Below are 17088 nucleotides of genomic sequence, written 5' to 3'. Positions count from 1 at the left end.
CCTGGAGTGGATGGAGCCACAAAGAATAGGTCAAAGAGTCATTCAGAAACGTGAAAAATACATAAACAAAAAGTATAAGCAAAGCAAAACATATCATTTGCAAATTACAAGTAACAAGGTACATCATACATGTAAAGAAATTCCAACAAAACTATTACAGTACATGTATTTGCAAGTAACCCAAAATAATAGCACAAAATTAGAGCTAAACACATCATAGAGAGTGACTAATTAGAGCTAATTGAAAATCACCAAATACCAATGCTTCTGCACCCCTAATTAGCTAGTATCCAATTCAATCTAAGTGCCAGATTCAAAACTCAACAAGTTTAACATTTATTACAAACCGAAACAAGTATCATTCTTGCAAGTTGCATCTAACAAACAAATCCCCTAAATCTCTGTAAAGCATACTAATGAGTAATGATACAAATATGAAACAACATAAAAAATCCAAGCAAAAAAACCTTTTTTTTTGTGTGTGGAAAAAACACAAATATCATGAAATTAAGAACACATGTATTCAAGAAGTGTTTTCCAATCTTCACGAATCACAACAGTCCTAAGAACACTAAAGATTTCTCAGGATTCCTATGTAAAACCCTAGAAGAAGAAAATAAAGAGGAGAATCTGATTATCTGCCTGCCTTTATTCTTTAGATCAAAGTACCTGCCTTAGAACTTTAGATCTAATGCTTTTTCAATCTGTTGTTTTGTCCGTTAGGACTCAGGGAAGTATGAAGAAGAAGAAAAAAAAAAGAAGAAGAAAGAAAAGGAAGGTTGCTGCTGCGCTAGGGTTTTTTCGCTTTTATATGAGGGAATTGGGAAGACAAGTAACACGTTATAGTGTGTGACACGCGGCCTAAATAATATATATGGATGTGGGGAATGGAATTACGGGTTTACGGGTACAACTGCGGGTTTCACAGTACGGGCCGGGTTAACTCGTTTCGTCACAAGACGCTAATTCTCCAACCCGCGCCGGTCTTGTTTAGGAACCATCCGGGACGGGTGCGGGTTTTCACGGGACGGGACGGGCCAACCCGCGGGTTTTTGACTGGTTTTCCAGCTCTAATTTGGGCAGTTACTTCAACGTTATTTAAAGCTCGCTCCAGAGGAATTCAATGGCAGCCCACCAGATCCCGAGAAGGCGGAAGAATGGTTGCAAAATGCAGAACATACAGATATCGAGGACCAACACGAGATTGGTGGAAGACAGTACTGAAAGCGGAAGGTGGAGGAATGACTTGGAATAGGCTTAAAGATTTGTTCATAGACAAGTATGTACCTGATGCGGAAAGAGATGGGAAATTTTATGAGTTCATGTTTTTAACGAAGGGTGGTATGTCCGTTAGCGCTTATAATGATAAATTTATAAGGTTGTCGCGTTATGGAGCAGAGTTAATAGCCACTGATAAGGCTAAAGCGAAGAAATTTATCAGAGGATTGGATCCCGGGATGCGGAAAAAACTTTCATGTTTACGAATCAAGACTTATGAGGATGCTTTGAATCGGTCTCTCGATTATGAAAAAGAGATGGAAGATCAACTTGCAACACGAGTTAGAGAAAGGCCGCAACAATTTTCAGCAAGACAAGGCCCAGCTAAATGGCCAATGTTTTCTGCTCTTAATCAGACTTTTGGCAGACCACCAGTAAGACCATGGTCAACAGGATCAACATCAGTACCACCTACAACACGTCCACCTACAATTAGTGAAAAAGTGGGGGTATAAAAACCACACCCAATATTTTTCTTAGCAATCTATGTGGACAAACTCCAATATACTTTCTAGAGAATCAACTAGACAGTCAGACTCAATCTAGATAAAAAGTATATCAAAGAGTTTATATCTCGATCTCTCGATTTGATATATACTCAAGCAAATAGAAATATGTGAGTCTTTATCAAATACTAGAGAGATAACTTGGATGGTACCAAAGACCAATATCCAAGTGTTAGTCAATTTAAATCAACAACCAAAAGGTCGGATATTCTAATTGATTGAACAACGCACAACCTGTGGTATTTCAATTATATAACAAAATATAATGCGGAAAAGAAATAACACAAACACCAGAATTTTGTTAACGAAGAAACCACAAATGCATAAAAAACCCGGGACCTAGTCCAGATTGAACATACACTATATTAAGCCGCTACATACACTATCCTACTCCAAATTAACTTCGGTCTGGACTGTAGTTGAACCCCAATCAATCTCATACTGATCCAAGGTACAGTTATGCTCCTACGTCTCTGATCCCAGCAGGATGCTACGTACTTGATTCCCTTAGCTGATCTCACCCACAACTAAGAGTTGCTACGACCCAAAGTCGAAGACTTTAATAAATCCGTCTCCCACGAATATACCTATGAGTTTTGTTCTGTCTTTTGATAAATCAAGGTGAACAGGAACCAATTGATAAACCGAACTTATATTCCCGAAGAACAGCCTAGTATTATCAGTCACGTCACAATAATCTTAATCGACACAACGAAAAAAGATATTGTGGAATCACAAACGATGAGACGAAGCGTTTGTGATTTCTTTTATATCTTGCCAATCGGAGATATCAATCTCAAGCCAATTATTACAATTGTACTCGTATGATAGAAACATCAAGATCAGATCACACAACTACAAGAAAGTAGTATCGGTCTGGCTTCACGATCCCAATGAAGTCTTTAAGTCGTTAACCTGGTTTAGAAAAAGAAACCAAAGGTTAAAGGAGAATCGACTCTAGCTTAGCACAACTAGTATCACACATAGGTGTGGGGATTAGGTTTCCCAGTTGCTAGAGTTCTCCCTTATATAGTCTTTCAAATCAGGGTTTGCAATCAATGTTAGCTTGGTAACAAAGCATTCAATATTCACCGTTAGATGAAAACCTGATTAGATTCAATCTAATATCCTTCAACCGTTAGATCAAAAACCAGATTGTTACACACAAATGAAATGCACGTTTTTAGGCTTGTGTAACCGTACCCAAACTTGTACATTTGTTGATTCAACAATAGTCAACCAAATGGTTAGCCATATGATCACTTTCATATCAACCATATTCTTCTTCATCATAACTAGTTGAAGTGACTCAAATGAACTAGTTAGAGAGTTGTTCAATTGCAAGGAAATCTTATGTAACTACACAAGACACAATTGAAGCAAAAACGATTTGATTCACTCAAATCGGTTCATGAACTATATAGCCACGGTTTGCAATTTGCATTCCTTAGTTTATATAAGAATAAGTTCACAAACATCGTTTTTAGATATAACCTACTCAAGTACGCGGACTGGGTTCGCGGGCTTAAGTTCCCGGACGGTGTTCACAAACTCCAGCAGAATTTCTCGGGACGAGAACTTCCGCTAGTTCGCGGACTTGGATCACGCCACCATGCCGGTTCTCTTGATCAACAAAGTTCGCAAACTTCGGTTCAAGGAATAAGGGCTTATACATATATGTGTTTCCACAATAATGCTTATATCCTCTAATGGTTATATAATCTAAACTCTCATTTCAATCATTGAAACATTCTTAGAGGACGTTGATATTCTATAGTTGTTATTCACAAACTATTTTTCGTCAAAGTAAGCAATTTTCAAAGTGATTGAAACTTGTCATGACTTGCGTCACTAGGTAAAGATGAACTTGGTTAAAGCGAAAGCTTACCAACACATATTTCGAGAAATAGATAGGCGAGATAAACTCGGCTCGAAATAGTAAATGTGTATAATATAAGTCTATATAGCAAAACGACTTTTGTCTCAAGATAGGAGATAAATAGACTTTTGAGTGATAGATAAGTTCAAGTATCCACATACCTTTTAGTCGATGAAGATCCACCGGTTCCTTGAGTAGTCCTTCGTCTTGTATGATGATTGCCATGGAGTTCTTGAGCTTAACTACACTTTCTATTCTAGTCTGAGACCTTAGCTATAGTAGACTAGAAATAAAGACTTATAGTTTTGATCACTAACATTGACAAACATGCTTGAGATAACAACACATGCGAGTTCGACCGAGCAATGCTCTAACAATCTCCCCCTTTGTCAATTTTAGTGACATAACTATCAATATGGAATACAAAAAATAAATAAATTAACTTTTGTAGCTCCTATTCCACATGTCTAATCTTCAACATTACTCGAAATCTTCGTTACTTCCAAGTACTCCAATGATCCCAAAGGTTGTAAGTTCAGCATCATCGTTGTTGAAAATCCGTATCTATAACAACGAGAATACAAGAGTTCTCAATCATTGTTATACAGTGTCATAGTATCATTACACAGCGTCAAAGTTCAATTGTATCACAACTTCAACAACAATATTATGGTGATATGTATCACTCCCCCTTAGTCAATACTCCATCTCACATAGAAACCACTCCCCCTTACATAATGATCCGAAAACCATATGTATTTGTAGTGTGAACTACATATTAATTCTCCCCCTTTTTGTCAATAAAATTGGCAAAGGTACAAGAACGAGATCTTAATGAAATTTCCGAAGGAGACATTTCATTACCAAAATAAAGAAGCACATATCATCTTATTTAGATGCAATCATATAGCCGAGGCTAAATGCATTCATCAAGGAGTTTATAAAGATACAAGATAACCCCTATAATATTCCACAGCCGCACTCCCCACAAAGATTTGGCAATTAAGCACAAGTTCAATTAAGAACTCTCCCCCATAAAATGTCATTCCCAAAGGAACAACAAGAGCGACCTTAATTTCGAAAGAAAAGAAGGATTTCTTCGGACATAACAAATCACATACAAATATGAATTTGAATCCAAAATACTCAATTAAATTAACCACAAGAGAACCCATGATTAATTCAATCGAAAATGCTCAACATAAGTGAAATTATGGAGACTCAAAAAATATACAATTAAATTAATCACAAGAGAACCCATAATTAATCTAATCGAAATACACAACCAAACTAATCACAAAAGTAATCAATTTAATTGGCCATGCTCATCATAAGAAAACTTACGGAGCAACAACTAAATAACCAAACAAGACGATTAATTTAGTTGAATATGCTCGACATAAAGTATCTCGCTGAACAATAACTAAGCTAATCATAAAAATAATCAACTTGGTCGTTTAGTGCTCAACATAAGACACTTTACGGAGCCTCATAGTAATAATAAAATATGGATCAGGGAAGATCAATACTGCGGAATACACAAGGATTCATTCTATTTTCCATCACTATTCGCATAATGATATTCAATAGACATAATCCTTGCAAACAAAAGATTTTAACCTATCTTCCATCAATAATTGACATAATAGGCTTAACTTTTGTATTTGTCAAAAGTATATTCATTCTTTTATCAATACATGCATACCGACATACGAAAGACTTTACTTTTGACAAGGTATGGAACAATCATAGTTCACGGACGCAAACACACATATCCGATAACAATATTGCAATATGTAAAACCATAAAGATTAATACTGCAAAAATCATCTTCCAAACAAATTTAGAATTTAAACCAATAAATCTAAAAACATGAAGATGAAAACGTTGGACATAGCTATGTGTAATCACAATAAAGGCTATTCCAAACTCTAGGTATTCTTCTAACAAAAAAAAGAAAATAGAAGATTTACTAGGCAATAAGACCTTTGAAGAATTCTTTATCGTCCCCGAACTCCTTGTCGTCAACAACCATTGGAACATAAGGTTCATTAAGGTAGGAGTTTATATCAATTAACCTTCTTGGCTTATGATGTCGAACCAGGGCCTTCTGAATCTCATGAGTCTTATACACAAAAGCCTTTATTTGTTGAATCTCCTTTCGCATCTCCTTCAACTCTTCAAGAACATCATAAAACTTCTGAGAGTTTGAGGGAACGGCTCTTGGCTTCCTCACATTCCTTCTCTTTCTTTTCAAGGTAGGAGATAACAGAGATTTCTCTTTTTCCTTTATGATTGATTGCTTAACAATCATATTAACATCTTTTCCATCAAAATACATCACGCTTGGAGTAACCATACCAATGAGTTTGTGAGAAGAAATCACAAATTGAACTCAACAAATAGTCTTGAGATAAAAAGAGGTTTCGAGGAAGGAAAAAGGAATGTAGGGTTTCGAAACCTTTAAACAGGTTCGTACACGTCCAACTCACAACCCTATAAAGACTACAATTGTCGATAATAAACCTCCTTTGTTGATAGACAGGGAAGAACAAAACTAATAAAAGCAAAAAAAAAAAAACTTTTCCTAAAGCCTGAGAGGTACAAAATCATTGTCTCTTTTGATCAGGCACATGAGACAAGATTTCCAAAACAACACAATCAAGTTGTGTTGTGGTGAACAACAATTTATCCACCATTTTACTCTTGAGAGGAATCCACAGACCCATGTCTATCAAAACTACTCGACCATATTTTCTTCTAATGGTCTTGGTTTATCCTTGGAAACTAACTTCTTAGACGAATATAAAATCCTACATACCTCAGCGGTTTTCTGATCAAAGTTAAGCTTATTTGTTAATTGATTTGCTCTTCGTTGAAGTTTGTTAACGTGCCTCAATTGGTGTTTGTACTTGTAACACCTTGAAAGTTCATGACCCTTTAGAGAACAATATGAGCACGTCAAACTGGGATAAAAGTCAGGCTTATGAGATGTGCACGCAGCTAGACACATGGTGGAACCTGAAACATTACAAACAGAGTTTCCAATAAATAGATCAATTTTTTCTTCCAGATTAGTTGGGTTTTCTTCTGAAAGAATATCGAGATTGATATATGTATTGCTACAGTTATCAAAATCAATATTTTCACCAAGAAATGCAACACTTGATTTTTCGTCTTCATTAGAATCATAATTGTCAGACATTTCATCAAGAGTTGCAGCAAGACCTTTGTTCCCGGTGTATTTTCTATGATTTGGGCACTCGTTTGCAAAATGACCAAATCCTTTACACTTAAAACACTGAGGCATATCCTCATCATCAGTTTCATCTGTTTCCCTGTTTTTAGGAGGAATACGATTATGAGGTTTAACTGATGCTTTAGGCTTATCACTGGAGAACCGTTTACTTCTCTTCAACAGAAGATCCCTAAACTGTCTTATGATCATCGAGACTGACTTGTCAAGATCTTCATCTGATGAATCTGTCTCAGAGTGATTATCTTCAGAGATATACACTTTTTTAATCTTATCAAGTAATTTAGTGTCCTTTTGTGCTTTGAACGCAACATCCTTAGTTTTGGATGAATGTTCGTGATCAAAGATCTTAAGCTTCCCAATCAGCGTATTTCTGGAGAGATTATCTAGGTTATTTCCCTCAACGATGGCATACTTCTTAGAGTCGTATCGAGATGGCAGCGATCTGAGAATTTTCATCATAGTGTCCTTTTCAGGAATAGTCTTACCCAATGCAAAAGATGCATTAACAATTTCAGACACTCTGTGATTAAACTCATCAAATGTATCTTCATTTGCCATACGAAGGTTTTCCCAATCGGAATTAAGGTTTTGAATCCTAGCTTCCTTTTCACGGGAGTTACCTTCGAATACGGTTTCTAAGATATCCCACACATCTTTAGACCTCGTGTAGTTTGACACATGGTGCTTAAGATTTGGGGTAATGCCATGTATAATGGCATTCAAACCGTCGGAATTTTGCTTTGCAGCATTTATCTCGACAGGGTGTATTCACTAATATCCTTGGGAACGTTTACATCTCCAACTGCCATGACGGGAGCATTATAACCATTAACAACATATACCCATGATTGAAAATCACGTGCTTGAAGAAAAGCTCGCATAGCAATTTTCCACCATAAGTAATTAGAGCCATCGAAGACTGGTGGTACGTTAATTGAGATGGCACCTCTGTCCACAAAGTCAGATCGCTACAAACACAGACTTGTAAAGTCTTAAACGTGTTTGCCTGCTCTGATACCAATTGAAAAAGTGTGGGTATAACAACCACACCCAATATTTCGCTTAGAAATTTGTCTGGACAAACTCCAATATACTTTCTAGAGAATCAACTAGACAGTCAGACTCAATCTAGATAAAAAGTATATCAAAGAGTTTATATCTCGATCTCTCGATTTGATATATACTCAAGCAAATAGAAATCTACGAGTCTTTATCAAATACTAGAGAGATAACTTGGATGGTACCAAAGACCAATATCCAAGTGTCAATCAATTTAAATCAACAACCAAAAGGTCGGATATTCTAATTGATTGAACAACGCACAACCTGTGGTATTTCAGTTATATAACAAAATATAATGCGGAAAAGAAATAACACAGATACCAGAATTTTGTTAACGAGGAAACCGCAAATGCAGAAAAATCCCGGGACCTAGTCCGTATTGAACACACACTGTATTAAGCCGCTACAGACATTAGCCTACTCCAAATTAACTTCGGTCTGGACTGTAATTGAACCCCAATCAATCTCATACTGATCCAAGGTACAATTATGCTCCTATGTCTCTGATCCCAACATGATGATACGTACTTGATTCTGTTAGCTGATCCCATCCACAACTAAGAGTTGCTACGACCCAAAGTCGAAGACTTTAATAAACAAATCTGTATCACAGAGAAAAGTCTATGGTAATATATAAACCCGTCTCCCACGAATATACCTATGAGTTTTGTTCCGTCTTTTGATAATTCAAGGTGAACAGGAACCAATTGATAAACCGTACTTATATTCCCGAAGAACAACCTAGTATTATCAATCACCTCACAATAATCTTAATCGACGCAGCGAAAAAATATATTGCGGAATCACAAACGATGAGACGAAGTGTTTGTGATTTGTTTTATATATTTCCTATCGGAGATATCAATCTCAAGCCAATTATTACAATTGTACTCGTATGATAGAAACAACAAGATCGGATCACACAACTACAAGAAAGTAGTATCGGCCTGGCTTCACAATCCCAATTAAGTCTTTAAGTCGTTAACCTGGTTTAGAAGAAGAAACCAAAGGTTAAAGGAGAATTGACTCTAGCTTAGCACAACTAGTATCACACATAAGGTGTGGGGATTAGGTTTCCCAGTTGCTAGAGTTCTCTCTTATATTGTCTTTCAAATCAGGGTTTGCAATCAATGTTAGCTTGGTAACAAAGCATTCAATATTCATCGTTAGATGAAAACCTGATTAGATTCAAGCTAATATCTTTCAACCATTAGATCGAAAAGTAGCTTGTTACACACAAATGAAATGCACGTTTCTAGGCTTGTGTAACCGTACCAAACTTGTACATTTGTTGGTTCAACAATAATCAACCAAATGGTTAGCCATATGATCACTTTCATATCAACCATATTCTTCTTCACCATAACTAGTTCAAGTGACTCAAATGAACTAGTTAGAGAGTTGTTAAATTGCAAGGAAATCTTATGTAACTATACAAGACACAATTGAAGCAAAAACGATTTGATTCACTCGAATCGGTTCATGAACTATATAGCCACGGTTTGCAATTTGCATTCCTTAGTTTTATAAAAATAAGTTCACAAACATCGTTTTTAGATATAACCTACTCAAGTTCGCGGACTGGGTTCGCGGACTTAAGTTCCCGGACGGAGTTCACAAACTCCAGCAGAATTTCTCGGGACGAGAAATTCCGCCAGTTCACGGACTTGGATCACGCCACCATGCCGGTTCTCTTGATCAACAAAGTTCGCAAACTTCGGTTCAAGGAATAAGGACTTATACATATATGTGTTTCCACAACAATTCTTATATCCTCCAATGGTTATATAATCTAAACTCTCATTTCAATCATTGAAACATTCTTAGAGGACGTTGATATTCTATAGTTGTTATTCACAAACTATTTTTCGTCAAAGTAAGCAATTTTCAAAGTGATTGAAACTTGTCATGACTTGCGTCACTAGGTAAAGATGAACTTGGTTAAAGCGAAAGCTTACCAACACATATTTCGAGAAATAGATAGGCAAGATAAACTCGGCTCGAAATAGCAAATGTGTATAATCTAAGTCTATATAGCAAAACGACTTTTGTCTCAAGATAGGAGATAAATAGACTTTTGAGTGATAGATAAGTTCAAGTCTCCACATACCTTTTAGTCGATGAAGATCCACCGGTTCCTTGAGTAGTCCTTCGTCTTGTATGATGATTGCCATGGAGTTCTTGAGCTCAACTACACTTTCTATCGTAGTCTGGGACCTTAGTTATAGTATACTAGAAATCAAGACTTATAGTTTTGATCACTAACATTGACAAACATGCTTGAGATAGCGACGCATGCGAGTTCGACCGAGCAATGCTCTAACAGTTAGACCTCAAGGGAGATGGGTACGTTTCCATCAAGTACGTCTGGCTGCATCAACAGGTTCTAGTTTGGATACCTTCAAATGCTATAACTGCGGTGAATGGGGCCATCTTAAGAAAGATTGCCCAAAGAAACCATCAGCAGGGTTAGCTCAACAAGGAGCGTTTTATGCAATGGAGCCAGTAGTAACTTCTAATCAAGAGGAATCAGAAGAGAGTCAAGTATTTTATACAATGGCGGAAGGGTATGAAACGGCGACCGATCAGGTAGTTGAAGGTAAGATGTTATTATTCAATCACCTAGTGCATGTGCTGATAGACACTGGTTTTACACAATCATTTTTTAACCCGAGCATAGCAATTGAACTGGAGTTAGACATGATATGTAACAACAAAACTTTAGCTTTAGCTACACCATTAGGGAGAAAAACTTCTCCTTTTCGAGTTTGCAAGAATTGTTTGATGATGGTTAATGACCAGGAATTAACTGCAGACTTGATAGTGCTAGAAATGTGTGTTTTTGATGCCATACTAGGTATGGATTGGTTAGCAAAAAATCATGCTAGTGTGGATTGTTTTGAAAAAGTAGTTACATTTATTTTGCCTGGTAAATCTCCGTTGGCATTTATGGGTTCCATAAAGCCACAGAGTTTGTTTCAGAAACTGAAAAAGGCTGGTGGTGAAAATGGGTTTGGTTTTCTTGCTTGTGTCACTGAGGATACGGTGACAGTAGAGCCAATACCTGTAGTGTGTGAATTTAATGATGTGTTTCCTGATGTTCTGTCGAGGTTACCACCAAAGAGAGATATAGATTTTAGCATTGATTTACTGCCGGGAACTTCTCCAATTTCGAAAAATCCTTACCGTATGGTTCCTTGTGAAAAGAAAGAGTTAAACTCGCAGATTAGAAGAGTTAATAAACTTAGGATTTATTCAATCTAGTTTTTCTCCATGGGGTGCTCCTGTTTTGTTTGTGAAAAATAAGGATAATACGTTTAGATTATGTGTTGAATATAGGGAGTTGAATAAAGTCACTATTAAGAATAAGTATCCACTTCCAAGGATAGATGATCTTTTCGATCAGTTGAAAGACGCCAATTTTTTCTAAGATTGATCTTAGGTCAGGGTATCATCAGTTGAGAATCAAGGAAGGTGACATTTCAAAAACAACATTTAGGACAACATTAGGACATTATGAATATCTGGTTATGCCTTTTGGTTTGACAAATGAACCAGCGACATTCATGGATTTGATGCACATAGTACTTTGGACATATTTGAATGAATATGTAATTGTGTTTATTGATGATATTCTGATTTATTCAAAAACTCGAGAAGACCATGAATTACACCTGCGTAGTGTTCTACAAACTTTGCGAGAAAATCAGCTTTATGCAAAGTTTAGTAAGTGTGAATTTTGGTTGAATGAAGTTAAATTTCTTGGTCATGTGGTTTCAAGTGGGGGAATTGCAGTAGATCCTTCAAATATTGATGGTGTTTTGAATTGGCAACAACCAAGGACAGTTTCAGAAATCTGAAGTTTCTTAGGTCTGGCAGGTTATTATCGTCGGTTTGTGAAGGGTTTTTCTGGTATTGCTTCTCCACTGAGTCGGTTGACACAAAAAGGGGTTAAATTCGAATGGTCAGCTGAGTGTGAGTCTGCTTTTCAGGAGTTGAAGAATCGTTTAACTTCGTCACCGGTGTTGACACTACCGAGTCCAGGGAAAGTTTATGACGTATATACGAATGCATCTTTTGTTGGTCTTGGATGTGTGCTAATGCAGAATAGACAGGTCATTACCTATGCTTCCAGGAAATTGAAGATTCATGAGAAGAATTATTTTACGCATGATCTAGAGCTGGCGGCTGTTGTAATTGTTTTGAAGATTTGAAGGCACTATTTATATTCAGGCTATATTCTGATCATAAGAGTCTACAGTATTTGTTCTCACAAAAAGATTTGAATATGAGACAGAGACGCTGGACTGAGTACATGAAATATTATGAGTTTACCTTGTTGTATCATCCGGCTAAGGCAAATGTGGTGGCTGACGCTCTTAGTCGTAAGAGAGAGGGAATTCTAGCACAACTGATGGTCAAGGAATGGTTGTTATTAGATGAAGCTGCAGATTATCCATTTCAGGAGTCAGAAAATGGTAGTGATTGCAAAGGATATCTAGCTCAGATGGCAGTACAATCTATATTGATTCAGAGGATAACCAAAGTTCAAGTTGAAAGTTAACATTTTGTAAGATATTTAGACATGGCTAATGACAAAGACAACAAGGACTGGAAGCTACATTATGATGAGACACTTCGTTTCAGGAATCGCTTATGGGCACCGAAGGAGACAGGGTTAGAACTGAGGAATGAGATATTAAACGAAGCACATCAATCTCATTACACTATACACCCAGGGGGTACTAAGATGTACAGAAATTTAAGAAGAATTTTTTTGGTGGCCGGGAATGAAGAAGTGTATTGCTAATTTTGTGAAGAAATGTTTGACATGCCAGCAAGTAAAGGCTGAAAATAGGTTACCAGGGGGTCTTCTTCAGACCTTAGCTATTCCAGAATGGAAGTGGGAATATATCACAATGGATTTTGTTAGTGGGTTGCCTAAAACTAGTGATGGTATGGATTCCATATGGGTTGTAGTGGACATATTAACGAAGACGGCTCATTTTGTACCAGTCAAAACTAGTTACCCAGTTGACAAGCTAGCACAGTTGTATGTTTCTGAAATTGTTCGGTTACACGGTGTTCCGCTATCCATTATATCAGACAAAGGTACTCAGTTTACATCTGATTTTTGGAGGGGTCTTCAAAAAGCGTTTGGTACTAATGTTACTCTCAGTTCAGCTTTCCATTCGCAATTAGATGGGCTATCAGAACGGGTGATATGCTTAGGGCATGTGTGCTGGAATTTCAAGGTAGCTGGAAGGGTCATTTGCCGTTAGCTGAGTTTGCATACAACAATATCTATCAGGCAAGTATTGGTATGGCAGCGTTCGAGGCGTTTTATGGGCGACCGTGTAGATCACCAATTTGTTGGACAGAGGTTGGAGACAACTTGTTGACTGGGCTGACAATAATTGTAGAGATCACGGAGAATATTAGAGTCATTAAAGAACGTCTTCGGGCAGCCCAGAGTAGACAAAAAAGTTATGCAGACCATAGTCGACGTCCATTACAATTTGAAGTTGGGAAACATGTATTGTTATGAGTATCACCAAGAAAGGGTGTTACTAGGTTTGGATTGAAGGGAAAACTCGCACCACGGTTTATTGATCCATTTCAGATTGTTGAGAAAGTTGGAGAAGTAGCTTACAGGCTTGCATTACCAGCAAACATGGGTCAGGTTCATAATGTTTTTCATGTGTCTATGTTACGTGGTTACGAATCGGATCCTTCGCATGTGTTGGATTGGCAGTCTCTACCATTAGAAGATGATGGTTCTTATAAAGAAGGACCGGTGGAAATTCTGAACTATAAGGAGAAAATTTTGAGGAATAAAGTTATTCCTTTGGTGAAAGTGCGATGGATTCATCATAACACCGAAGAAGCTACTTGGGAGAAGGAATCAGACATAAGAGCTCAATACCCATATTTGTTTCACTGAGGTATGTTGTTTACTTTTCGAGGACAAAAAGTTGTGTTAGGTAGGACGATTGTAGAAGCTCAATAATTCATCTAATATTAATTGGCGCTAGTATCAATATCTGTGGTTAGTCGACCATTCAGTTGGCTTGTTTTTGGTTGGTCGTCAGTTTTTGCGAATAAGAATGCCAAGCATTCTTACTGTATTGTCTTAAATTTTGTTGTTGTTGAATGACTAGCTTAGTATTATACTAGACTAGAATTATCATATTTTTTTATATTAGCTTAGTGTGCAATTTTGATCGACACGTGGTGAATTCCTACCTTGACACAGTGGTTCACTTTTGTTGGGGTTATGTTTGGAAAACAAAAGAATTAAGATAAGAAAGGATGAAACTCTTGAACAAACTTATCTGAAAGGTATTCTCTTTTCTTCCATCGCCTGTAACTTTGTTAGTTCGAAAAAGATTCAGGTGGAAACCAAACTCGTGAACCCTAACCTAAGATTTCCTACTCAACCCAGTGAGGGAAAGAGGGTGATGGTTCTGAAACTTTTGAATTACCAATCTCAGTAGAAACTTGAGAAGGATCGAAAAAAAAGGGAATTTTGGTGTTCTTGACTATAAATTTCAGGTATGGTTTAACTCTATTACTTCTTGTCCAACTGTTTGAACTTACCTGACTAGTCTACTGAATGATTCTACCGAACCTATTACTCTTTAATGTCATCAATCCCTGAATGAACAGATTTAGGGGTTTCGATCGGAATTGAATTTTAGTTTCATGATTACTGAACTAGGGTGGTTTTGGAACTCGACTGGATATTGATACATGAGTATGAGTCACTACAAATCTAGGTTCTACATCGAAGTTAGTTGATTTGAAATGAATACTTATTTCAGATTATTTACATTGTGTTGTTGGATACTGCCAAGGTTGGATGTGTGTGGTTCTATCTACTGATTCATGATAGGAGCAGAACTCTGTTAGGACTTAGAATTAAATATGTGTGACCTTATAAGTAAGTGCCAGATTTCTTAAGAAAATTATTTGTATTGAAGCAATCACATCATCTCAGAAATTTTACGTGTGGTCCTGTGACTTTTAGGCTCGATTTTAGGGTACTTTAGGTAATGAACCGAAATAAGGTTTCTTTTCATGAAATTTGGTTCTCCGAAAGGCATATCTATTGTGATTTTAAGTACTCCTCTATGAACTTCATGTCGTGGAATATATTTAACTCAGTAACTGCTGTTCAATGCTCCAGCAAGTTCGGTTTCCAGCAAGTTTGATACTTGTGCAACTTGATCTAGCTTCGGACTTCTACTGATGAGTTTTAGGTGTTTTTGAACAACAATCTCAGCATGATATTCATTGTTTCTGATACAATAATATGTTTTGATTATGCCAGCTTGTGTGTCTTACATTTTGCAATCCTGGCAGTTTAGCTTTTAAGAAAATTTGACATTTACAACTTAAATTTGCCTTAGTTCTTGCGTAGGGATTATAGTATATCGAACTACCAATACTTAGAGAATTATGTTGCTTGATTTGGAGTTGAATCGATTAAGTTGTGATAATTTTTAGTATTTAGTATGGAATCTGGAATTTTCTTGTAACTGCGGTAAGTAGGCATCTTTATGGACTTTTATAGGTATGATAGAGATTGATTTAGTCCATGAAGTCTTAACGAAAGTTGTAGAGGAGGATGTTATCTATCTAAAGAGCTATTGGATGTTTAATTTGGATTAATGATGAGTGTTTTATGCACCCTGAAACTTAGACCCTCATGCTGTTTACAAGTTGTACTGTTTGGCTAAGTCAGTTTGTTATGCCATATAGATTAGGTTCAGCGAGGTTGTTCTGTTTCTCTAACATTAACTTCTGTGTCATTAAGGTGTCTTCGGATTCGATAGGCGGACTGCGGAGATTAAGGTTTGAGTTGTGAGTTGAGGTGGGAACTTACATCGCTCTTTTGTACCATTAATGTCTTTTCACAAACTATATTTATGCACTTTAACAAAACTCATGCATTGTTGGATTTTGATTCCCTAAAATCCTGTTGATTCTCTTGGCATTTCTTTTACTTAGAAAGGACCTAAAATGTTGCTTGCTTGTATGAATGTTATGGGAAACAAGAGTTTCCATCTGTGGTATATAGGAACTCTGCTCCATTTATAACTATTTCCTATGTAATAGCTAGGTTTGGGACGAGTCACCATATTATTATCTAGGTGCGGGACGAGTCACCATATTATACATTGTTTGAAGGAGGAGTTAGCTCCGTATACGTGATTTTTTCGTGTGCGTTTGGCTTCTTTTAATGTTTGAAGTACATGCTGTCTATTTTCAGTGGGTTGAGTGTGTTTTTAACGTTTGGTAAAATTGCATTGTTTGAAATTCAACTTTAATGATTTCATTTGAGAAGTGTAAGTGCCTACTGAGCTTGTTTGGCTCACTGTTCCATATCTTTTTTTTTAGTGGCAGGTAATGTTTGTTCAAGTGGTGAAGAAGCGGGTGAAGGAGAGTTTAGCATTTGGGTCGAATAGATTGTTTAACTTGCGTTCTCGGGAGATCGTTGTTGGTCTCACGGAGGCGCTGTCTGTCGTATGTAACTTTTTGGAGGTGTTTTTCTTGGGTTGATTGTAAGTAGTCTCTAACTTCCGAGTGTATATATGTAATATCAAACACCACATTGTAAATTAGGTGATTATATATGTATCTTATAACTTTTAGAGTTCAGTTGAAGTACATGACATGTCTTGAAAAGAAGGATACATTTCAGGACAGTCCAGTGTCAGCATGTTCCGTCTGTAATTAATCAGGTTCTTGTAGACCTTGTGTTGTTTTTTTTTAATTTGGAAAGCCATGTTATACTTTCCTTTTGTTTTGTAATCAGCCTAAATAGACTTAGTTGATGATAGTTAATACCCGAGGCTTGGGTTTTAGTGTTCTAATTACTGTTTAATGAAAAGGGGGCGCTACAGGTACCAAAAATATACCACCAATGTTTTAGGAAACCTGTTTAGACTAAACTCGAATATATTCAACTTAATGAATCTCAATCAAGAAATTATACGAAGAACTTATATTTCTTTCTTCACAATCAGAATGTTTACAGAAGCAAATCCCTATAATGACCAAATCCATGTTAGCTCGTTGAATCGTTTTATCGATGAAAA

At 36.7% G+C, this 17088-nt stretch overlaps 1 long non-coding RNA gene across 1 annotated transcript; it reads left to right on the top strand.

Annotated features, from left to right (window-relative positions):
• Nucleotides 1-14261: 14261 nt before the first annotated feature.
• Nucleotides 14262-16788, top strand: LOC113297165. The gene is made up of 3 exons (XR_003333353.1): nucleotides 14262-14539; nucleotides 15804-15860; nucleotides 16388-16788. It is a non-coding gene; the product is annotated as an uncharacterized LOC113297165 (long non-coding RNA).
• Nucleotides 16789-17088: the final 300 nt, after the last annotated feature.

This window comes from Papaver somniferum, chromosome 7 (genome assembly GCF_003573695.1).
Source record: "Papaver somniferum cultivar HN1 chromosome 7, ASM357369v1, whole genome shotgun sequence".
NCBI classification, from domain to species: domain Eukaryota; kingdom Viridiplantae; phylum Streptophyta; class Magnoliopsida; order Ranunculales; family Papaveraceae; genus Papaver; species Papaver somniferum.
This window is presented reverse-complemented; position numbering and strand designations above follow the sequence as displayed.